The 25641-nt window shown below is 41.1% G+C and overlaps 1 protein-coding gene across 7 annotated transcripts in view; it reads left to right on the top strand.

Annotated features, from left to right (window-relative positions):
• Positions 1-18838: 18838 nt before the first annotated feature.
• Positions 18839-25641, top strand: part of rnf220a (ring finger protein 220a) — a 221581-nt gene continuing 214778 nt past the window's right edge. For 4 of the 7 annotated variants that reach the window (XM_060931480.1, XM_060931462.1, XM_060931453.1 and 1 more), the window contains exon 1: positions 18839-19235. The gene's annotated coding sequence lies outside the window, so the exon portion shown is untranslated. The remainder of the gene's footprint in view (positions 19236-25641) is intronic. The other 3 variants (XM_060931490.1, XM_060931469.1, XM_060931443.1) reach the window with 1 other exon arrangement.

Raw genomic sequence — 25641 nt, 5'->3', positions numbered from 1 at the left:
AGGAACAGACTAATGTTAATGGTGCTGAAACAGCCACCGTCAAATGGTGCAGTTGGAGTCTTGTTCTCGGACTCGACTTGGGTCAATAGTGGACTCGACTCAAAATTGTTTTAATGACTTGGGTTTGATTCAGACTTGAACACAGGGGACTCAAGATTGGACTTGGATTTGAGGTTTAGTGACTCAACTACAACACTGGACAACAATCACAACAATCTGTTTTCTGGCTGCAGTGCATTCTAGGAAATGCAGTCGAAAATCTCTTAGCACTTTATTCTTTTATATTGTTTGATTGAGGAGATTTGGGCGAACAAGAACAATCCATGCACTGGAAGTAATGGAAAACTGCACTTGCACAATAATTATAGATTTATAAACAGCTAAGATTAACAAAAGGAAACACATTTTTTTAAAAAAAAAAAAAGCTGTGTAGTTTATACATTCATTTCTTGTTGCATCCAGGAACCGCAACAATCACATGCTTACTGGCTGCAGTGTATTCTGGGAACTGTCATCCATCCATCCATTATCCATAACCCCTTATCCTGTACAGGGTCGTGGGCAAGCTGGAGCCTATCCTAGCTGACTACGGGCAAGAGGCAGGGTACATCCTGGACAAGTCGCCAGATCATTGCAGGGCTGACACTTAGAGACAAGCAACCATTCACACTCACATTCACACCTACGGTCAATTTAGAGTCACCAATTAGCCTAACCTGCATGTCTTTGGACTGTGGGGGAAACCAGAGCACCTGGAGGAAACCCACACAGACACGGGGAGAACATGCAAACTCCATATAGAAAGGCCCCCATTGGATCTTGGGCTCGAACCCAGAACCTTCTTGCTGTGAGGGGACAGTGCTACTCACTACACCACCATGTCACCCATTTCTGGGAATCATGCATACACACATTTATTCAGAGATTGGGACAATTTAGAGTAGCCAATCTGTCTACTAGGATATATTATAAACTGGGAGCAAACCGGAGAACTGGAAGGGAACCCATACAGACATTGGTACAACAACTTCACAAAGACAGCATCCAGAGCTTAGAGTCAAACTGGTGACACTGAAGCTGAAAGGTGGCAACACTACCCACAATATGCTCATACTGCCAGCCAAATTTACATTTCATGTTCTTATTTTCAGCTTAGTTTTTCACATTTTGCAGAATCAAGTTTAAAGTAAACAGCCTTTCAATTTCATAAAAACGGTGAAATTTAGTTCCCTCTGAAATTTGTTCACTGTGATATATGTTTATTTCTGTAATATCTCACAAAACCCAGGCCATTCTGTGGCTGGGAAGTTATTTAATTTGAGGGGATTCCTGAGCAAATAATGTGCATGAAATTGCTCGCTTTGCGCAGTCAAGCAGACAGAGGAAGTCCGTGTGCGCATGCGCAGGTTTACCTTCTTCTTCTTTTCCTTCTTCTCTTGGATTTTACAGCAGCTGGCAGCCAGTGTTGCATTACTGCCATCTACAGGTTTACCTTGACTGTGCACTGACAGTTACATCATTCTGTCGCTAAGTGAACAGCTGATCACACCGAGGTGCTCACTGACCACCAATATTTATTAGTTTGGTCCTGCGTTTCCTTTCCTTCGCAACATAACGTCTTTTCTTCTCACTTTCCGTTACTGTAATCAGTCTTTCACGTTTCATTTGCACACTCACGTCCTCCATTTTCCTCTCCTGTTTCAAATTTATATCCAACAATGCCTTGCGCGAACGGGGAAAGCCCACCAAGTGATGCATGATGTAGTATCTTGAATTGGATCATGGTGAAGCAGGAAAAAATAGCAGAGAATTTAGGGCCACGTGACTCTAAAGTCATTAATTGTTCTATTTTTAAAAACCTAATAAAATTGGAAGTCTGTGATTCAAATTCAGTAGCTTTCAGTCCACTAAACAAAAATAATTGGGTGTCGGGGAAAACTGTTTTTATGACCTAAACTTGAAAAATCTGAAAGGCAGTATAGCTTTAATGAAATGGTGAAATGAAATGTTTGTTCGGTAGTTTTGTTAAAAAAAGAAAAAAAAATCAACCAGTAGTTTGCTACAAGTCTATGGTGCTTAGTGAACTTCATTACTTAACCAAACAGTGTTGATTCTGCTTTACACCAATTTACTGTCAGTTCAATAATTCACAGCTAGATGAGTTTATGGCCCTGTCTGGGTAAGCTGCTCAATCTGAATGGCCAAATAACGAGATTTTAGTGACGGGCTTCGAAATTACCCTGGGATTTGTCGCTGCCTGTTTGTCAGTTGGCTTGTGCTCCAGGTCATGGGTGGCATTTGCTTGTGTGTCGCCTAATTGCTGAGTTGCACACAGACAGATGAGTGTTGATGCCTGACGCGGCGAACGATGGAAGCACTAATAATGTGCTGTTATCGGTGTAGGAAAAGGGAGTGCTAGTGTCGAGCGCTGCAGAGTCACACTCTTTGGGCTTTCTCCTCTGTTCTGGTTTTAATGATGCGTGGAATGGAAATGTCCACTGTAAAGATTGTGTTTAAGCATCGCGGGATACTGTGATGAGGAAATAGTTAAAGTTATGCTTTACTGTTATAGCTAATGATGCCACAAAAAGCACATGTAACATTTAAAAGAGGAAGGTTTCATGCTATTTAAAGAACAAATCTGCAAAAGAAAGAAAATGTATTAATTCCTTTCAAAAAGACAAAATATCTTAACATGGGTCGTGTTATTGAATGTCACCCAATCTGAAGACGTAGATATCGATACTTAGTGTCTTGCAAAAGTATTCATCCCCCTTGGTGTTTGTCCTGTTTTGTCACATTACAAGCTGGAATTAAAATAGATTGTTGGAGGGTTAGCACCATTTGATTTACACAACATGCCTACCACTTTAAAGGTGCAAATTGTTGTTTTATTGTGACAAAAACAATAATTAAGATGAAAAAACAGAAATCTGGAGCGTGCATAGGTTTTCACCCCCTTTCGTATGAAACCCCTAAATAAGAGCTGGTCCAACCAATTCACTTCATAAGTCACATGATTAGTTGATTAAGATCCACCTGTGTGCAATCAAAGTGTCACATGATCTGTCACATGATGCCTGTATAAATCAACCTGTTCTGGAAGGACCCTGACTCTGCAACACTACTAAGCAAGCAACATGAAAACCAAGGAGCCTCCAAACAGGTCAGAGACAAAGTTGTGAAGAAGTATAGATCAGGGTCGGGTTATAAAAAATATCCCAAACTTTGAATTTCCCAGGGAGCACCATTAAATCCATTATAGCAAAATGGAAAGAATATGGCGCCACTACAAACCTGACAAGAGAAGGCCACCCACCAAAACTCACAGACCTGGCAAGGAGGGCATTAATCAGAGATGCAACAAAGACCCCAAAGATAACACTGAAGGAGCTGCAAAGATCCACAGCGGAGATGGGAGTATCTGTCCATAGGGCCACTTTAAGCTGTACACTCCACAGAGCGGGGCTTTATGGAAGAGTGGCCAGAAAAAAAGTAATTGCTTCAAGAAAACACGTTTGGAGTTTGCCCAACAGGATGTGGCAGACTCCCCAAACACATGGAAGAAGATCCTCTGGTCAGATGAGACTAAAATTGAACTTTTTGGCCATCATGGGAAATGCCACATGTGGTACAAACCCAACAACCTGAGAACACCATTCCTCCAGTGACGTATGGTGGTGGCAACATCATGCTGTGGGGATATTTTTCATCTGCAGGGACAGGAAAGCTGGTCAGGACTGAAGGAAAGATGGATGGCACTAAATACAGGGCAATTCTGGAGGAAAACCTGTTTGAGTCGGCCAGAGGTTTGAGACTGGGATGAAGGTTCACATTCCAGCAGGACAATGACCCTCAACATACTGCTAAAGCTACACTAGAGTGGTTTAAAGGAAACCATTTAAATATCTTGGAATGACCTAGTCAAAGCCCAGACCTCAATCCAATTGAGAATCTGTGGCATAACTTGAAGATTGCTGTACACCAATGCAACCCATCTAACTTGAAGGAGTTGGAGCAGTTTTGCCTTGAGGAATGGGCAAAAATCCCAGTGGTTAGATGTGCTAAGCTAATAGAGACATACCCCAAGAAACTTGCAGCTGGAATTGCAGCAAAAGGTGGCTCTGAGAGAGTGAATACCTATGCACATTCCAGATTTCTGTTTTTTCACAGCTATTTTTTTTTTCATCTTAATTATTATGTAAAAAAAACTGCACCTTTAAAGTGGTAGGCATGTTGTGTAAATCAAATGGTGCTAACCCTCCAAAAATCCATTTTAATTCCAGCTATTAATGCAACAAAACAGGACAAACACCAAGGGGAATGAATACTTTTGCAAGACACTGTATATCAGAGTATTGTTGACTTCCTAAGTCTGGTCAAAGGGTGTTGATCAGCAGCTATGTTTCTTAGTAATAAGATAAGATGTGTGTTTTGTCTTATTCACTTCAGGAGAGATGAAAACAGAAAGATGACATTTATATTTACGGTTGCTATAACATAAGTATGATGGCATAAATAAATGGTTAAAAAAATGACAAAGTTTAGGGAGGGGATAATATTCCGAGAAAAAAAATCAGAATTTATCAGATTAAATTCATAAATTTTCATGAAAAAAACTTGGATATTATTGAATGAGATTATAATGCCACAAATTTATGAGAAAAAAAACCCTCTGAAAATCATCTTTTTGTGCAGTATGGAGTTAAAGGAATGAGTAGTATGCCAGGGGGAAAAACTAGGATGTTCTCGGAAATTATAAAGTCATTAATTTGAGAGACAAAAACTCTGAAATTCACTGAGATTAAATTTGGCTATTTTCTGAGAAAACAATCACATGCTGCCTGGCTGCAGTGCATTCTGGGAAATGTAGTCGGAAATCTCTTGGTGCTTTATTCTTTTATATTGAGTGATTGAGGAGGAAAGACTGTGTTAACTCTTGGCTCGTTGATCCAAAGTGAAGCGCCTGGTTCTTTGACAAAGAAGAGTCCTTCCCATGCCACTTCGGGTGGTACTGCTCTCCATTTCAGTAGCCCTCGGCCTCTCACCAATTACATAGGTAGGGTTAGATTGAGGGGCTGGTTATTTGGTAACCAAGAGCTTAACTCCCTTCTCACATGTATATTGTGGCATCTCGCTAGATGGCAGTAGGTACCATTTTTATGATGTTCTTTCGTACGACCCAACTGCAAGTAGAACTCGCAATCTCCCAGTCGAGAGACGGACATGCGAACCACTAGGCCAACATGCAATTGACAAATAAAACCTGACGATTTTTTCCAAGATTAAAGTAATACATTTACAAGACAATAAATGTAAATAGTCAGGATTTTTTTTTTTTAATGAACAAACAAAACCTGACTTTTTTTTTTTAGTTATTTTCTTGTTAAAACAATGTATAACTTTAATCTTGGAAATCTCAGAGTTTTTTTTACTTAGAATATTACACCCCCCCCCCCCCCCCCCCACACACACACACACACAGCTCTGTATTTCAGTTTTTTTTTATGTATAATGGCACTAATACGCTGTGGTACATAAGAGAAGAAGAAGAAGCCTTTATTTGTCATATGTACAATCAAGCACAGACTTAAGCACAGTGAAATTCCTCCTCTGCATTTAACCCATCTGAAGCAGTGAACACACACATGCACACGTAAATGACCAATGAGCACACACACACACCCAGAGCAGTGGGCAGCTATGCTACAGCACCTGGGGAGCAGTTGTGGGTTAGGTGCCTTTGCTCAAGGACACTTCAGCCCAACCTCAGCCCAAGGTTGCCCCATGTTAGCCTAACCACATGTCTTTGGACTGTGTGGGAAACCGGAGCACAGAAAGGCACCTGTCGGCCACTGGGCTCAAACCCAGAACCTTCTTGCTGTAAGGCGACAGTGCTAACACAACACCACTGTAACTTGTTTCGCGGACATTCCACAGCTTTTCCTCTAATTATAAACTGATAAAACGTGATGATTTTTTTTCAGAAATTGGTGTGATGTAAGAGGAGTAATACACTTATGGATGTCCTGCTATGGGAAAATAATCTGCCTTGCATGATATGCCATATCACACAGCTGCCCAGATTTGTGTTTTATTCCCTACATACCAAATTCTGTAATGATTATTATCCCATGAATATTTCAATATTTTTTTTCTTCTAGTGTGTACACTTGTTAATACCTCAAGGCAACCCTATCAATTCTGCTTCTTTGCACTTCCTTCTATTTCAGCTGGTAAAATCGACACGGTTCTGAATGCCGCTTGTGGTTTATATTAAAGATCATTTACTGTACTATGTACGTGTTTACAAATCACACTATATCACCGTCTTATAGAACCTTGAGTGTCATATCATAAAGTGAGAAATTGGAAACGTGAGACGGAAGGAAGCCTCGTTGATCCATTACTGTCACACCAACAAAGTTAAGGTTCAATTTTTTAACAATATTCCTTCTATCATTTCCCAACTAATGGAGCAGGAAATAGGATAACAAGGCCCTGTAGATTTGTAGGCCGTCACTGGAAATTAACACATTTATGAGCTCTGTCTATATTAAACAAATCATTGGTTTTATGTTTGGGAGTTATAACGCCATATCCAGGTGCCGAATCCTGATTGGATGTTTCCGGCTGTCTCAGTCTCCGCCCACCCTTCGATGATCGCATCTCTTTCGAAGACAGAAGGAAGAAGAGAGGTGCTTAGGAGACCACCATGGTGAGGAAATGAAACCACTGCTCCTCAAACGGCATAGCCCCCCTGGCTGGACTGTAACACACACACACTTTTGTTATATATGAAAGCTTTGTGTGTGTGGTTGGGGCGGTGGGGTGTCTGGCAGGAGGATTCTGCCATTTTTCTAGCCCCTTCCACTTCTTGCTGTTTGATCATGTTGCACTGCTTCACTTAGAGATGGCTTATACTCTGTTCACTTTCACTCTCTCTATCTCTCTCGGTGCTGTGTGTGTTCTATTCTGAGCCCCCCTGCCCAGGCAGACACACACAGCTGGATGGTGCAGCAGACCTTGGCGTGCTGCTGAGAACACTGCATGGCTTTGGGTCTGAGACTAAGATAAGACAGGAAGCCCTTAATGTAATTTCAGCGGAGGAGGGCGATCTGCCCCATGCAGCTCCCATGCTGCGCTGGGATTCCTTTAATGCAAGGCGGCCTCTAAAGTGCACTATCACATCAGACAGGTGGCGGGAGGGAGCGACAGAAAGAGAGAAAGTACAAGTAAATGAGTCACAATAGAGACTCCCACTTGGACATACTCATTAAATCTTTCTCTCTCCCACTCTGTTCCACATAGTCCATCCATTCCTCCAGACTTTTGCACTTTCCTTTCAGCTGCTCAACTGAAATGTTCAGATAAGCAATCCGTCAGCCTTTTTTTTTTTTTTTAAATGCCAAATCACATCACCTTGACTACACACTCCAGGAAGTCACTCGGACTTGTGATCAGCTGGTCACACTCGCATTTCCACCACGGTTGAACAGTGATATTACAGTGGTGTTTGAAAGTTTGTGAACCCTTTAGAATGTTCTATTTCTGCATAAATATGACCTAAAACATCATCAGATTTTCACACAAGTCCTAAAAGTAGATAAAGAGAACCCAGTTAAAGGCCCTGTCACACTTAATCGGAATTAGCAGGAATCAAGCAGAACCAGCCCGAATGAAAATTTTTTAAAAATTTGTGCCACATTCGGGTGGGAATATCAAACTGACCAACATTCTTACAGCTTTGTAAGAATGCTGTTCAAATACTTAGTTTTTTTATTTAATTTAATTTTTAATTTAATTTATTAGCTTTTTTTGCCATCGTAAGGTCTATATATGTACATACATTATGGTTTGGAAATCACTACAGCTTGCGCCAATACAATGGCCCCATTGTATAATCTGCATGTCTTTGAATGCGCTTCGAACCTGCCTCGAATGATTCTTGCACATTCTGGGTGTATTAGCTTTCGAATGCAGTTCAAATGTAGTTGGAACACAGTAGGAATACCTAGAATGCTGTTAGAATGCAGTAAGAATATTAAGAATGCACTTCGAATGCCGTATGAGTGCGGTTCGATTGCTGTCCGAATACCATCCGAAGTCTGGTCGGAAGGTGCCTCGAATACTGTACGAATTCACCTCAAATACAGTCAGACTGCTCCTGGAATAGCTGCCAAATATGTTTTGAACGTCTAAGAATTCAAAGAGAATGCAGCTTGAATACTTATAATGTACTTCGAATATCCTGGAATATACAAAGAATTTTCATTCCGACAGCATTCCGGCTCATTCGAGGCACATTCGGGACATTCTGCCAGGATTTGAAGTGGCTTGCCATTTCGATTTTTCTTTCGAACGCGATCAGAATGTTTTGAATGCTGTTGGAATGCCGTAAGAATATTTAGAATGCAGTCAGAATGCAGTTAGACTACACTTTGAATATCGTTCGATGTTTCTCATCTTCGAATGCACCTTGAATGTTTTGAGCATGAGCAAAACATTCAGGCCGGCCACAAGAATGGGCCCAAAAGTTTGGAATGCACTCAGAATGCAGTCAGAATTTTTAGAATGCACTTCGAATATCCCAGACTATATGAAGAATTTTCCGCCTCTAGTGTGACTACCCTATAAACAAATGAGACAAAAATATTATACTTGGTCATTTATTTATTGAGGAAAATGATCCAACATTACATATCTGTGAGTGGCAAAAGTATATGACCCTTTGCTTTCAGTATCTGGTGTGACCCCCTTGTGCAGCAATAACTGCAACTAAACGTTTCCGGTAACTGTTGATCAGTCCTGCACACTGGCTTGGAGGAATTTTAGCCCATTCCTCCATACAGAACAGCTTCAACTCTGGGATGTTGGTGGGTTTCCTCACATGAACTGCTCGCTTCAGGTCCTTCCACAACATTTCCATTGGATTAAGGTCAGGACTTTGACTTGGCCATTCCAAAACATTAACTTTATTCTTCTTTAACCATGCTTTGGTAGAACGACTTGTGTGCTTAGGGTCATTGTCTTGCTGCATGACCCACCTTCTCTTGAGATTCAGTTCATGGACAGATGTCCTGACATTTTCCTTTAGAATTCGCTGGTATAATTCAGAATTCATTGTTCCATCAATGATGGCAAGCCGTCCTGGCCCAGAGGTAGCAAAGCTGGCCCAAAACCATGATACTACCACCACCATGGTATAAGATGGGATAAGGTTCTTATGCTGGAATGCAGTGTTTTCCTTTCTCCAAACATAACGCTTCTCATTTAAACCAAAAAGTTCTATTTTGGTCTCATCCGTCCACAAAACATTTTTCCAATAGCCTTCTGGCTTGTCCACGTGATCTGTAGCAAACTGCAGATGAGCAGCAATGTTCTTTTTGGAGAGCAGTGGTTTTCTCCTTGCAACCCTGCCATGCACAACATTGTTGTTCAGTGTTCTCCTGATGGTGGACATTAACATTAACATTAGCCAATGTGAGAGAGGCCTTCAGTTGCTTAGAAGTTACCCTGGGGTCCTTTGTGTCCTCACCAACTATTCCACGCCTTGCTCTTGGAGTGATCTTTGTTGGTCGACCACTCCTGGGGAGGGTAACAATGGTCTTGAATTTCCTCCATTTGTACACAATCTGTCTGACTGTGGATTGGTGGAGTCCAAACCCTTTAGAGATGGTTTTGTAACCTTTTCCAGCCTGATGAGCATCAACAACACTTTTTCTGAGGTCCTCAGAAATCTCCTTTGTTCGTGCCAAGATACACTTCCACAAACACGTGTTGTGAAGATCAGACTTTGATAGATCCCTGTTCTTTAAATAAAACAGGCTGCCCACTCACACCTGATTGTCATCCCACTGATTGAAAACACCTGACTCTAATTTCACCTTCAAATTACCTGCTAATCCTAGAGGTTCACATACTTTTGCCACTCACAGATATGTAATATTGGATCATTTTCCTCAGTAAATAAATGACCAAGTATAATATTTTTGTCTCATTTGTTTAACTGGGTTCTCTTTATCTACTTTTAGGACTTGTGTGAAAATATGATGATGTTTTAGGTCATATTTATGCAGAAATATAGAAAATTCTAAAGGGTTCACAAACTTTCAAGACCCACTGTATTCTTCTGTCCAGGGTATGGAGAAATACACCATTTCATTTAGTACATCTCAACACCCTGTGCCTCATCCACTTCCACCAACTAAGTGACAGAAATGAATAGCCGTATGAGACGTGCATCTGACGGACAATAATAAGGAGGCATTCTTCATTCGCCAGCACTGCTATATCACATCTTTTCCCTGACTCCACTAGACCCAGATCTGCAAAAGTAATAATTAAGACGCGATGACGTGATGAGTCAAAATAATGTCTCTGTTATTAAAGGTGCCAACTATTTCTAAACAATGGCTTGCTCAATTACCACATGGCCCTTCATTATCAGGACGTTTCATGAAGGCTAATGAATTGGTGACATGTGTGGTGACTCTTTTCAATACTGGGAGTTTTGATGGCTTGCTTTTGCTTTTAGGCGCTTTTGTGCTCTTGAATGTGGACACGGACATTCACAGCTGGGTGTTGGTGAATACAAGAAAGAACGATAACATGTTGAACGGCTTTTAAAGTGGTGTCACGGTTGATTGACAGCTTTCCAGCCCCGCTGATACATGTCCAATTTGCTCCAAATGAGGTTGAGCTTTAGCCCATGTTTACATTAGACCGTATCAGCGGATCATCAGATTAACGTTTTTAAAACGATTAGTGTGCACACAGCAACACCAATACACGATTTGCGTGCACATAGCAACGCCAATACATGGATACGCTCGGCTCCGCAGGCATCCTGCGCTCCAAATCACTCCGCCCTGAACAGCGAGTGCCCTCTGGAGGGTGCGCACTCCGGCCCTGCGCAGCTCACACAGAGCGCGAGTGAAGTGCACAAGCCACGATTCGGGACTGAGCCGCTGTGTGTGTGATCCCAGCGCATATCACTTACTACTTGCAAGTGGAAGGATGGCAAGCCTAAAGACAATCATAACTACACAGTGGGCAGTATTTGCATCAGTATTTGCAGTATTTTCATACTTTTATACTCTTTAATGAAAGGTGATACAAGGCAGAAGTCCGTGCCGTTTTTCAGCAGTCGCGTCACATGACCAACGCCAGCGAATCAGGAAGGCGGATGTCACAGTGACGTTGTCCAATGAGACGCCAGCTAGAGCTCAGCACAGCATATCTGCGTATTCTGAATGTTTACACAGCACCGGAGCTGACATGATCTGGATTGAATACGTGGACGCTGGCGGATTCCCGTTTCCCGGCGTTTCCAGGCGGTTTAATGTAAACGGACAGTGCATCCGCGAAGAAAACGAGACAGATACGGTCTAATGTAAACGTAGCCTTAAAGGGGAACCGAAGTCATTTTTAAACTTGCTTTATTTCTTCATTAACATGTTATTCAATTACGTTTTCGGTTTTATTAAGCTTATATCGTGACTCGTATTACACTTATCGACCTTTTCGGTTTTTAGCCATGTTGAATGTAGTTCATTTGGTCCACGGCAGGCATCGCTTATCCGCGTGATCTTCACGAGACTTGTGCAAGACTTCAAACGTGAAGCATCAGCGCCGCCATTTTGAAAACTGTTCACACAGTGGCCAGATCGCCATATCATTCTAATTTAGATTAATTTCGAGATTTGCCAGCTTCATCAGTGATGGAGATTATTCCATACGACTTTGAACCAACGTAGAGTAGAGAAGAGTTGGAAAGGCGACAGGATAAGGACTAGTCCGTCATGCTGGTATTTACGTCATTACTGTCGCACAATTAAAACGTACCAGATCAGGCAGCCAGTGAGTTCTGAAAATAATAAATAAATGCATGTATTTTTGTCATAAATACATATTATACTGAGAGCATTTCCCACATAATCCTCACTAAGGTTTCGGACAGCACTACAAAATGGCGTCCCCACTATATTGCGCCCTATATAGTGAGTAGGGAGCGATTTCGGACACAGGGAAAACTTCCGGCTTGATTACATCAGCATTCGAAAGAGGGCGGCACGTCTTTTGACAATGTTGGCAGATTTCGGTCACTTTGATTTCCGCTGTATGTTTTACTTCCGTCCTACGATGTCTCACACAGGTCTCAGCGAATCTCGTTTACGGCCATTGCTTTGACATATGGACCGATATATTACATAGCATATTTCAAACACTCAGAACTTACTATAACAGTGACAAAATAGCTGTCAGAAATGCATTCCTACATTTTATAAATTGAGATAAATAGAATTTTGATAATAAAAAATTTGCCTTCAGTTCCCCTTTAAGGTTTCTCAAGAAAATAACAGGTACATTAAATGTATAGATTAATATCAACAACAGAAGAACAGCTACGTTTTATTTCCCAGCCCAATTTGCCGAAAATTCTCCCAATCTGCAAACCAAAGCATATGGACACAATTCACTCCAAGAGAAAATAATGTACAACTTGGTACATAATAAAACGTGAGGTTTTTTGTTTGTTTGTTTTTTAACCCTGTGATGCTACACAGATCTAATGAGCTGTTAGCAAATGAATAGTGACGTGCGAAGAGACTATTTGCAGATGAATGAGTCGCTCCAGCTACTGTACCTCAACTTTAAACCTCCAGAGCCTTTGCTTTGCTTGTAATGGAGCCGTCTTAAGCATCTTTGTTATCTGATAGAGTCCAGGCAGGATGTAAAAATGCTCTCAATTGAATGAGACAGAGAGGGAGAAAGAAAGAGAATATCTCTGCTTAAGCCTGGGTAGAAGAAGCGGTCACATCAAAAGCACTTCTCACCACTTTGCCAGCCCTCACCAGTCCATTTAGAAACAATGTTTAACAGACTGAGGGCTGAAATTTGATTTTGAATGGAGAAGGACATGGATTGCGGATGGCCTTTTTCCTCCTGGTGCTCCAGCTGAGAGCATTAACAACACAACACAATGCAGTGCTAATGCTTAGACGCCTGTGTGTGTGTGTGTGTGTGTGTGTGTGTGTGTGTGTGTGTGTGTGTGTGTGTGTGTGTGTGCGCGCACAAAAATTCAAGCAAAAAAAAAAAATATATATATATATATATATATATGTCACTTTTACATGTGTAAAGAGGTTTACCAAAAGCCCAAGGAGTAAATTATTCAGTAAAGTTGCACAGTTTATATGTGAAACTGCAATGCAGTTCAGGTTGTTTCCAGCAGGTGGATGAGATTGATGAAGGCATTCATTTTAGAAACTCATCCAATCTACACTTTTGGATTAAAACAGCATGTCAAAATAAAACAAAGTCGTCATAGATGGTTGAATATTTTGGGCACTTCTGTAGCACTGCTGTACAAGCAATCAGGCTTTTATCAGGTAATCACTGACCATAGTGGTCTAGAATCGAGACTATTCTTCTTCACTGTTCTGCCTCATGGCTTCAGCTGTCAAAGTTTCCCGTTGCCTTCGACTGGATTATTATTCTTGGCTTTCAGTCATGTGAATTTTCTTCACGATTTCACTTCCGGTAAAACAGCTGGCAGTCGAGCAAGCCAAAACAGTCACTGTAGTGCAAACAACTAGCGATAACTTATCAGAGTACGCTCGTAATTTAGAAGCCGCTGCTGGCTTTAGATATATTCAGAAGATTGCTATGTGCAATGGAATCGACCCCTACAGTCTGGGAAAGAAGGATTTGTCATACGATCTCGAAAACTACCCTTCAGTCGAGTTCCCCGACATCTCGAACTATCTGGTGTTGCAGACGTCCTTCTAAACCGCAAAATGGATGAAAGCGTAGAAGAGTGTGGAGGCTTACAAATTTTTTGTATGTGGCTGGGTAAAGGACCTCGGTATCAAGTCGCTGCTGAATGAATCCTGTATTGTTTTTGCCTGTGTAAGTATGTTTTTTTAAGCTTTTTGTTCATGTCTTTACAACGAAGCTCTGCAAGTTGAAGTGTAAACAAATAACAGTTGGCTTGATTCTCACTTGTGTTCACTCTCATCTCTCAGGTAAATCATTCACAAAGATCATCAGAAACCCCTTTAAAGACCTGGATCTTAGTTAAACAAGACGGAGAAGTGATCACGGCGCATTGTAACTGTACGGCTGGGGAAGAATTTTGTCGTGACCTTCATGCATATGAACTTTGTGAGGAGTAAACAAAGAAACAGCTGGGGACTTTAGCGCTTTGTGACTAAAAAAAGTACCATAAAATAACGACACATAGCAAGAAAAGTACTTGGAAAACACTAAGGACAGCTGAGCGGGAGATACAAATCTTTCACCAAGCGATCACTGCAAACTCGAGCATGCTTCGATTCGGCTCCCTTCAAGTTCACTGAGAGGTTCAAAAGCTACCTTTCTTGACGTCTTTTTGTGAAATCCTGTGTTCAGAATTCACCCTTTTTTATTAGTTCGCGGGGAACCCTGAAGAAACTTTGATCAGTTTCACGGTTTGATCGATTCAAACAACGCAAGCGTAAGGCATTTTTCATGCAAGCAATGCACCTTCTCCGTACAAACGCTTTGGTAGACCACCAGTTAAACTTTTGAATAACTAATGAGGCGGATGTGACGTCACATGAAACCCAGCAATAGAGGTGTTCTCCTCTCAGCCAGTCACACTAAAGCTGTAATCACATATATACCGGTACGATAGTGGTATAACTGAATCGATACAAAGTATACCAGTACAGTTTAGTGCATCTGTCCACACTAGCGAGAAATGTTTGCGGTTTTCTTTCACGGTAGTTGAAATGCACGTGCGCGAAATGTTTCCGTGGTTACTGAGTAACCACAGACTCACAGCGGGAGCACTTCCCTCGTTCTGCGAACTGGCAGTGGGATCGGCCGTATCGCTTGTATCTAGAGAGAATGCCGGTGATGTCGAGGGCCTATCTTGTAAAACCCGATCCATTATATCATAATATGGAAACTAACTACGTCCAGCCCCAGCCCTATTGTTGTGATTCTTTGCTTTGTGATAATCGCATATCAACACTTTTTTTTATTTTCGATCGGCACTGCTCCGGAGCGCGACCGGCCGCATCTTTGCCCATGAAGCGGCGGAGATCACTCGACAGTTGTCTGTACATGTCGATATTTCGATGTGTACCCCTCAACTGTTCCTAGTATCGCTCGTCTCCCCAAAGCTCCAACAAACACATAACTTCGTCTTTGCTCCATGTAGCTCCACGGTCATTTTGAGCCATTTTGACGTTTTATTTACAGCTGGAAAGCACGTGCGTATTGTATTGTATGAATAACCCGGAAGAAGTAGGAATGGTTCATTGCGCATGTGCATTATATTTGTATCGATACAGAACTGCTTCATCTGTCCACACTACAGCGAAGCGCTACAGTACCGATACTGTATCGGTACAAAACCCATATATTTGTGGGTTTCGTACCGATACAGTTATACCGCTACAGTACCGGTATAGTTGCTAGTGTGGACAGGTGTTGCGGTACGAAAGTAGTATCATATCGGTACAAAATCCCTAGTGTGGACAGGGTATTAGAGTAGCCAGTTAACCTAACTGCATGTCTCTGGACTGTGGGGGAAACTGGAGCACCCGGAGGAAACCCACACAGACATGAGAAGAACACGCAAACCCCACTGGGCTTGAACCCAGAACCTTCTAACCACTACACAGCCGTGACTAGTCATGACTTCAGATTTGAAGAGTTGTAGCCTAGAGGATGTATAAATGTGATAGGATTCCATAAAGAAGTCTCAGTAATATGACGTACAGTGGTGCTTGAAAGTTTGTGAACCCTTTAGAATTTTCTATATTTCTGCATAAATATGACCTAAAACATCATCAAATTTTCACACGAGTCCTAAAAGTAGATAAAGAGAACCCAGTTAAACAAATGAGACAAAAATATTATACTTGGTCATTTATTTATTGAGGAAAATGATCCAATATTACATATCTGTGAGTGGCAAAAGTATGTGAACCTCTAGGATTAGCAGTTAATTTGAAGGTGAAATTAGAGTCAGGTGTTTTCAATCAATGGGATGACAATCAGGTGTGAGTGGGCACCCTGTTTTATTTAAAGAACAGGGATCTATCAAAGTCTGATCTTCACAACACATGTTTGCGGAAATGTATCATGGCACAAACAAAGGAGATTTCTGAGGACCTCAGAAAAAGCGTTGTTGATGCTCATCAGGCTGGAAAAGGTTACAAAACCATCTCTAAAGAGTTTAGACTCCACCAATCCACAGTCAGACAGACTGTGTACAAATGGAGGAAATTCAAGGCCATTGTTACCCTCCCCAGGAGTGGTCGACCAACAAAGATCACTCCAAGAGCAAGGCGTGTAATAGGTGGCGAGGTCACAAAGGACCCCAGGGTAACTTCTAATCAACTGAAGGCCTTTCTCACATTGGCTAATGTTAATGTTCATGAGTCCACCATCAGGAGACCACTGAACAACAATGTTGTGCATGGCAGGGTTGCAAGGAGAAAGCCACTGCTCTTCAAAAAGAACATTGCTGCTTGTCTGCAGTTTCCTAAAAATCATGTGGACAAGCCAGAAGGCTACTGGAAAAATGCTCTGTGGACGGATGAGACCAAAATAGAACTTTTTGGTTTAAATGAGAAGCGTTATGTTTGGAGAAAGGAAAACACTGCATTCCAGCATAAGAACCTTATCCCATCTTATACCATGGTGGTGGTAGTATCATGGTTTTGGGCCAGCTTTGCTACCTCTGGGCCAGGACGGCTTGCCATCATTGATGGAACAATGAATTCTGAATTATACCAGCGAATTCTAAAGGAAAATGTCAGGACATCTGTCCATGAACTGAATCTCAAGAGAAGGTGGGTCATGCAGCAAGACAATGACCCTAAGCACACAAGTCGTTCTACCAAAGAATGGTTAAAGAAGAATAAAGTTAATGTTTTGGAATGGCCAAGTCAAAGTCCTGACCTTAATCTAATTGAAATGTTGTGGAAGGACCTGAAGCGAGCAGTTCATGTGAGGAAACCCACCAACATCCCAGAGTTGAAGCTGTTCTGTACGGAGGAATGGGCTAAAATTCCTCCAAGCCAGTGTGCAGGACTGATCAACAGTTACCGGAAATGTTTAGTTGCAGTTATTGCTGCACAAGGGGGTCACACCAGATACTGAAAGCAAAGGTTCACATACTTTTGTCACTCACAGATATGTAATATTGGATCATTTTCCTCAATAAATAAATGACCAAGTATAATATTTTTGTCTCATTTGTTTAATTGGGTTCTCTTTATCTACTTTTAGGACTTGTGTGAAAATCTGATGATGTTTTAGATCATATTTATGCAGAAATATAGAAAATTCTAAACGGTTCACAAACTTTCAAGCACCACTGTAGATACGCACGTATTGGTCTTGTCCAGTTTTGTAGCTTAGATCTATCCATCCATTATCTGTAGCCACTTATCCTGTTCTACAGGGTCGCAGGCAAGCTGGAGCCTATCCCAGCTGACTATGGGTGAGAGGAGGGGTACACCCTGGACAAGTCGCCAGGTCATCACAGGGCTGACACATAGAGACAGACAACCATTCACATTCACACCTATGGTCAATTTAGAGCCACCAATTAACCTAACCTGCATGTCTTTGGACTGTGGGGGAAACCGGAGCACCCGGAGGAAACCCACGCAGACATGGAGAGAACATGCAAACTCCACACAGAAAAGCCCTCGCCAGCCGCTGGGCTCGAACCCAGGACCTTCTTGCTGTGAGGCAACAGTGCTAACCACTACACCACCGTGCCCCATACATCAATGGATCCATCCATTGGTCGCAGGCAAGCTGGAGCCTATCCCAGCTGACTATGGGCGAGAGGCGGGGTACACCCTGGACAAGTCGCCAGGTCATCACAGGGCTGACACATAGAGACAAAACCATTCGCACTCACATCTACGGTCAATTCAGAGACACCAATTAGCCTTTGGAGGAAACCGGAGTACCCGGAGGAAAGCCACACAGACACCGAGAGAACATGCAAACTCCACATAGGAAGGGCTTTGCCGGCTGCTGGGCTCGAACCCAGGACATTCTTGCTGTGAGGCGACAGTGCTAACCACTAGACCACCATGCCCCATCCATCAATGGATCCATCCATTGGTCGCAGGCAAGCTGGAGCCTATCCCAGCTGACTATGTACGAGAGGCGGGGTACACCCTGGACAAGCCGCCAGGTCATCACAGGGCTGACACATAGAGACAAACAACCGTTCACACTCACATTCACACCTATGGTCAATTTAGAGCCACCAGTTAGCCTTTGGAGGAAACCCACACAGACACGGAGAGAACATGCAAACTCCACATAGGAAGGGCCTTGCTGGCTGCTGGGCTCGAACCCAGGACCTTCTTGCTGTGAGGCGACAGTGCTAACCACTACACCACCGTGCTGCCCGCTTAGATCTACTGATTAAAAAAAAAAGTACACGTGCTCAGAAACAAGCAGGAGAATAAATACCATGATGTTATTTCCAAGACAAATCCGAAGTGTCCAGTGTGTGGATGGGTTGATGCCCGGCCCACGCGCTTCACGAGCGCTCACAAGCTTTGAAGCCCTGCATACTTAGACACTTCCTTGAGCAGTGCGCGCGCACCATTGCACACTTTCAGTTCTTGCACGCGTACAGTGTGTTTCAGCGCCGGGCTGTCACAGAGAACCTCATTCGCCCCCAAACGGCCCAGAAATCCCCTCGGGGAACACGGAGAAGGGAAGGGAAAGGGGGGTCGGTGTGACGGGGGGAGTGATGAGATGAGAGAAGAGGAGAAGCTGCAGGTCAGTCAGTGAGCGGATCGGGCGCTGAGCGGCAGCACTGCACCTCCAACCCAGCGCGCGCCTGGACCGCTAACACATCCACCTCTCTCTCTCTCTCTCTCTCTCTCTCTCCCCTTCTGTGTGTGTCCGTGCACAGTTTACCCCCTCATCGATACGTGCAACTGATACTACCCGGGAAAACTCGACCTCACACGGCGATCGTCTTGGCTGCGTGTGTGTGTGTGTGTGCGTGTGTGTGTGCGCGCGCGCACGCGTGCGCCGCAAACTTTTTCCTCGCATGCTCCTCGGCTCTCTCTCTCCCTCCCTCTCTCTCTCGCTCTCTCTCTGCGCCTGGCACGGAAAGAAGAGGGAGAAAAAAGTTTCGCTTGTTGCTGGATAAAAGGACGAACAGGATCTGGGAAGGAATTACTTTCTACACCGTAAGTGCTTCTTAATGCTTAATGTTTTCACCCCGGACTGGTTTTTGGTGATCTCGCAACGCGCGCGTTCTCGCGCGCCTGTGTCTGCGTGTGCATGTGTGTGCGCGTGTTTAATTCTCGTGAAGTGTCGCGTGTCTGTGTGGAGTTTTTGTTTGTTTGTTTGTTTGTTTGTTTGTTTGTAAAGCGAGTCAGTTTAACACGAACGCAGCATTGCAAAAAGAAAAAGGAAAAGAAAGAGTAGTAATAGGTTTCGAACACACATCACATCTGGATATATATATATATATATATATATATATATATATATATATATATATATATATATATATATATATACTTAACATCTGTCACGTGCTGATTATGTCTTTTAAGGGACATGTCTTTTATTCCTGCTCGCAAAGAGACTTGGATTATGGATTATAGATTATGGATTTTGTCCTTGATCACGTTTTAATCAGTGGCTGTGATTTAGGATTAATCTTTTGATTCGGTTTGCTGTTTGTGGCACTTCAACACTAACATATTCAACACACACAAACCAAACCAAACCAGACAGATTCTCCTGAGTAATGGAGTGAGTTTCAAACTCTCAATCTATTTTTTTCTTCTTAAATATATATTTATAATAATAACAATGCGTTTGCAGTAAACACCTGTACGGCCTTTTTCTGCCATGAAGCATGTGGATAATATAATATAATATAATATAATATAATATAATATAATATAATATAATATAATATAATATAATATAATATACCAGCTGTACTCATCTATAGCTGACTGTATGAAGCATTTCCGCCTATGAATGAAGCAGACTCGAGTTCAGACAAATACACAAAGTAGTCTAGGGAAGAGAGTAATTTATCCAAGGGCAAAATGTGAGTTTAAAAAAAAATGCATGCAAACTTTAAAAAAAAAAAAAAAAAGGTGTGTGGAGGACTTTTTGTCCCGTTTGAGAGGCGGGTCAGTGCAGTCCTGTGTGCTGGAGAAGGGAAGACGGGTCAAGTTTGTTTCGTGGCCCAAACAGGCAAAACCTCGCGCGCGCATGAGTGGAGTGTCTCAGAATGTCTTGCGCTCCTAATCTCTGGACTGATCTCCAGCGCTTTGGTGAGAAATGCACTGGGAGATGCGATATTTATTATACTGGCTTTAACTCTCAGGCAATCATCAAATATATTTATATATATATATATATATATATATATATATATATATATATATATATATATATATATATATATATATAGGAACACACACACACACACACACACACACACACACACACACGAGACAAGACTTCTTTTCTTTTCTTTTCTTTTCTTTTCTTTTCTTTTCTTTCCTTTTCTTTTCTTTAATGCATTCACGAGGTTGGATGCGCGCTTTATTCGTCTAGTAAGTTTCTCACAACTAGTCGACATGGAAAACCAAACCAAGTGAGGAAACACCTGTTTACATCAACAGGATCATTACTAATATTTACATCCTGCACGCGCACCAACAAGGAAAACAACAAAATACACGCTTTCCAGCTGTGTCATCAACATCATCCAAACTCAGTTTCAAATGCACATTATTATTATTATTATTATTATTATTATTATTATTATTATTATTATTATTATTATTTCCAAAGTCATTATGTGATTTAAAAAGTCTGTAGAACTAATTGCACTGATTTCACTAGGCACAACATTATATATATATATATATATATATATATATATATATATATATATATATATATATATATATATATATATATATATATATATATATATCCCATTCTGCTTCACATGCTTCGCATAGTTTGAGGTGTATTGAGGGTTTCTTTTCAATTTGATTTACTTTAAAGTTCATTTCAAGCAACAGCAAGGAATTTCAGCTTCAACTGGTATTATTATTATTATTATTATTATTATTATTATTATTATTATTATTATTATTTCATCCCAAGTAGCCTGCATATTTTTCATCTCCTAGACAACTGTATATTAATGAAGTTTATTCATGATCCCTCAACACAGGCAAAGATTATACTTAATAATAATAATAATAATAATAATAATAATAATAATAATTATTATTATTATTATTATTATTATTATTATTATTATTATTATAAAAACAAGAGCAACAACAATAAAGACAACATGCATTTTGTCAACCTGGAGAATATATATATATATATATATATATATATATATATATATATATATATATATATGTTATGAACAGGCTGTGATGTTATTCATAAATGCATGTGTTCTAATCAAGCGTGCAAAACGAAATGCGCAAATAGAAACACATGTTCGCAATTTATTTATTTATTTATTTATTTATTTATTTATTTATTCGTGCATTTTATTTATTTTAATTATTTAGGAAAACAATATTAATGCTTACTCCCCCCACCCCGTTTTACATATCCTGTGTGATTTCACAGGCTAATGTTCGCAACAATTTCTTGCCACATATATCCCCACCCCACACACACACACACACATTCTTGTAATTTCTGTTTGTGGTGCGCTTCATAAATCTTAATGATCCGAGTGGAAATGTTTATAGACCGGACCGAATCACGTCGCTTCTGTTCTATTCCCCGTGATCCTGCGCGCGCGCGTGTGGTGGTGATGATGGTGATGGTGCTGTTGGCTCTTTAATCTCTGATCAAGTGAATAATGAAATTATGACACCCCAAGATTAATGTGTTTATTGACACCTGCTGTGCTGGTCAGAGCTGAATGATGTGATAAATATCGGAAGATGAAGTTTGCCTTGGAGAATACTGCACAATCAATTTCTTTTCCTTCTCTCTCTCTCTCTCTCTCTCTCTCATGCGTGAATTGTGCGTGTTAGTAATTGCAGTGCAGTTTGCACACATGCAACCGGTGCATCACTGAAAAGAGGGTTTGGGGTTTGTTTGTTTTTATTATTATTATTATTATTATTATTATTATTATTATTATTATTATTATTATTAATAAATTAAATGTACTGTATTTTGCAAGATATTGGCTTTGACATAAGGCACAGGACAGACTCTGATTCTTTGCCCAAACGTGTTTGTTTTCTTTGCTTTTCTTTTCCTTCCTTTCTTTCTTTTTGTCTTTTCCGTCTGTTTTTTTAAAATACTGAAAGCCTGTGAAAGTGCGCGCGCGCAATTTTAGTTGCATACTGTGTGTGTTATATATATATATATATATATATATATATATATATATATATATATATATATATATATATATATTTCTTTACCGAATATCTTTATGCATGGACAGGATAAACTGCACAGACACAGATCACATAGAGGGGAGGAAGAAAGAAAAGAAAAAGAACTGTGGAAAGTTATTTATTTATTTATTTATTTATTTATGCACGTTAGGATTTCTTTCCTGGCTTTTTTTTTTTAATTTGCATTGATTCAAAGTACGAGTTGAAGTCCAATAAATACAGATTCAAGCAGTTCCCCGATCGATGCGTCAAGAGTTTCTTTGAATGTGGATTTGTCGGATTGAAAAAGAAAGAAAGAAAGAAAGAAAGAAAGAAAGAAAGAAAGAAAGAAAGAAAGAAAGAAGGTGCGTAATGAAGAGAATCCGTTTCTTGTTCACACACACACACACACACACACACACACACACACACACACACACACACACACACACACACAGAGGATGCAAGAACAACAACAATAACAGTACAGAAGGAGACAGTCTGATGGAAGAGGAGCAGTGTGGGAATTTTATAGCACAGAGAATATTTTATAGACTTGGTGCAGGAGTGACAAAGACAAATCCATCGGCGGCGGAAAGTAAATTAAGCGCAGATTACTCAAATGTAGCGGCTTCATTAGTCCTCATCGACAGCAGCGCCTTCTTTTTTCTCTCATATATTAAAAGCAGACAACAGCGCGCGCGCTCTCGCACCGCCGGCCGCGCTTTCATGTGGGAATAAACACAGCACCATCAGGGCACGCCGCTTCCGCCCTACAGTACACATGATCGCGATTCATTTCCTGCAAATTACAGCGTGCAGTTCATTTAAATAAAAAAATTAATAATAAAAAAGCCGGTCCAAATGAACATCTAAATAAATAAATAAATAAATTTAACCAAGTGCGCTTAGATGTTCGTCCCAAACTCATCTCCCCTGACGCACTCCTGTTTGGTAACAAAACACTCGAACCTCTTCAGGGCTGCGTCCTGATCCCCTACACCACTCAAAATTGCACTCAAACTATCAGGACAGAAAACAGTGGAGTAAAGAGACTCCAGATTCCTGCTCTGTTTTTTTTGTTTTTTTGTTTGTTTGTTTTTTCTTCCTTTCATGGATCTGTGCTGGTCCTGAATCCTGAAAATCGCCTATTTAGTAAGGTAGGTTAATATGCGGTTTGGGACACAGGCGTAATATAACTGGCTTTAATTTGTCTCTTATTATTTTGGAGCTCACAGACACGCTCACAGACACGCCTGATCCGTGTAGCTTTTCATTTCTTTGCCAAGCGGAACATTTCAGATTTTATGGTGCTGAAGAGCACTTTGTTTGCTTACAACTGGAGGCTGGACGGCACTCTTTGCCTTTGCTTTAGGTCCTGGCGCACAGGCGACTTTATTATTATTATTATTATTATTATTATTATTATTGGTGTTGTTATTTTCGTTTTTTTTATTCATTATGATCACATTTTGAAATGATTGAATAGAAGAGGGAAAAATTGTCTGGTGCGCATGTGCGTTCTTCAGCGTTCTCTTTCTCATTATTATGAGGCGATTGATTGATTGATTGATTGATTGATTGATTGATTGATTGATTGATTGATTGATTGATTGATTGATTGATCGATCGACCATATGATTCGTTTTCTCAAAACACAAGAAGAAGGGGAAAAAAACCCGTCTAAAATGTGAACTGCGTTTTCCCTCCTAAATTCAGATCCTTTTCTTCATTCATCACTCCATTCCAATTTTTTATTTCTTATTTTGCATGCAATACATCATAAATGCATCAACGTGCTGATGGATTTCTCCTGCCAAACATTTTCGATATTTTCCTTTATTCATAAGCAATGCTGGAAAAGATTTCAGCTCAGAAAGGTGTCCGTGAAATCAAAAGCATTTGTTGGATATGTAAAATCTGAAAATTCAGCTTTCTTTTATTTAAAAAAAAAAATGCTGAATTGAAACAGTGATGCAGATGGGATTCAATCTGAGCAGATCACATCAGGATTTTTTGGGGGGGAGAAAATAAGTCTTGCTTTCCTCTCTCTTCGTGATGTGAATGTGAGTTTCAGTGCTGGAGAATAAGTTAAGTTAATTTTGAGATCTCTCTCTCTCTCTCTCTCTCTCTCTCTCTCTCTCTCTCCCCCCCTAAGGCATTAGCAGTGCATTTGGCCGAGATCGATCAGAAGCAGATATCTATCAACTTCTTCTCATGCTGCTTATGACCCTCTCAGAGAGCCTGGGACTGCTGTGTCTCGTAGGCCGATGGACATATTTGCAAATGTCATTTACTCTACTCTATACAGTATATCATTATAGGTCCACTTGTGGACACGTCTTATATTTAAGCTCTGTGCATCCTGCATCCTGCGTCATCTTACACACACACACTGTATGTATCAGAGGGATGAGAGTAAATTATTGTGGTTGCAATGGCCATAAGAGCGAACAGTGCAATGGTGAGAAGATTGCACCGTCAAACAAATAATCCATCATGAACACTGGTGCTGTATATGTTGATAGGAAAGGATTAGCTCTCTTGTTATGCATTTAGAGCTCAGAATAAATCAGTGCAAAATCGAGAGAGCGAGAGAAAGAGAGAAAGAGGTGGCCGATGGGTGGGTAGGGTGGGGTGACTTCTTTGTAGTCCAGTGCTGGCTCAGAGCACAGAGGAGCCAGACACCTTGCAAATAATCTGGGCTTAGTGAGGAATTAGTTGGCTCAGGTGGGTGGGATGAGACAAACAGTCCTTCGGATGCTAAAACGAATAATAGCCAAGGCAGGACAGGAAACTTTGAAAATTATTTTGTTCGCAATGAATCAATGTTGCACGGCGAGCCAGGCGCGAAGCTTTATTTGGGGGGGGGGGGGGGGAGAAAATCCGAGCTCAGCTTGAGCCTCGTGTCACTTCTGCTTGTGCACATTCTGTGAGCAGAGGCAAAGAAAGAAAGAAAGAAAGAAAGAAAGTCTAACTTCATAGGGTGATGACGGGCTCCATTTGTGCTCATGCACATGGCAAGATCCAATAAAGGAGTGATTGATTACTGCTATTTATCGCCAGCTTTTATTGTGTGTCATACACTGGGGGGAATTTATTTGTTGATAGTGAAGTGGAGTGGTGAGGCGCAGCTTGCACGAGCAGTATTGATCTCGTTTGCTGGATGTCCAAGTGTCATTATCTTTGG

Source organism: Neoarius graeffei, chromosome 1 (genome assembly GCF_027579695.1).
Source record: "Neoarius graeffei isolate fNeoGra1 chromosome 1, fNeoGra1.pri, whole genome shotgun sequence".
NCBI lineage: Eukaryota > Metazoa > Chordata > Actinopteri > Siluriformes > Ariidae > Neoarius > Neoarius graeffei.
The sequence above is the reverse complement of the archived record's forward strand: the minus strand, read 5'-3'. Positions and strand labels throughout refer to the sequence as shown.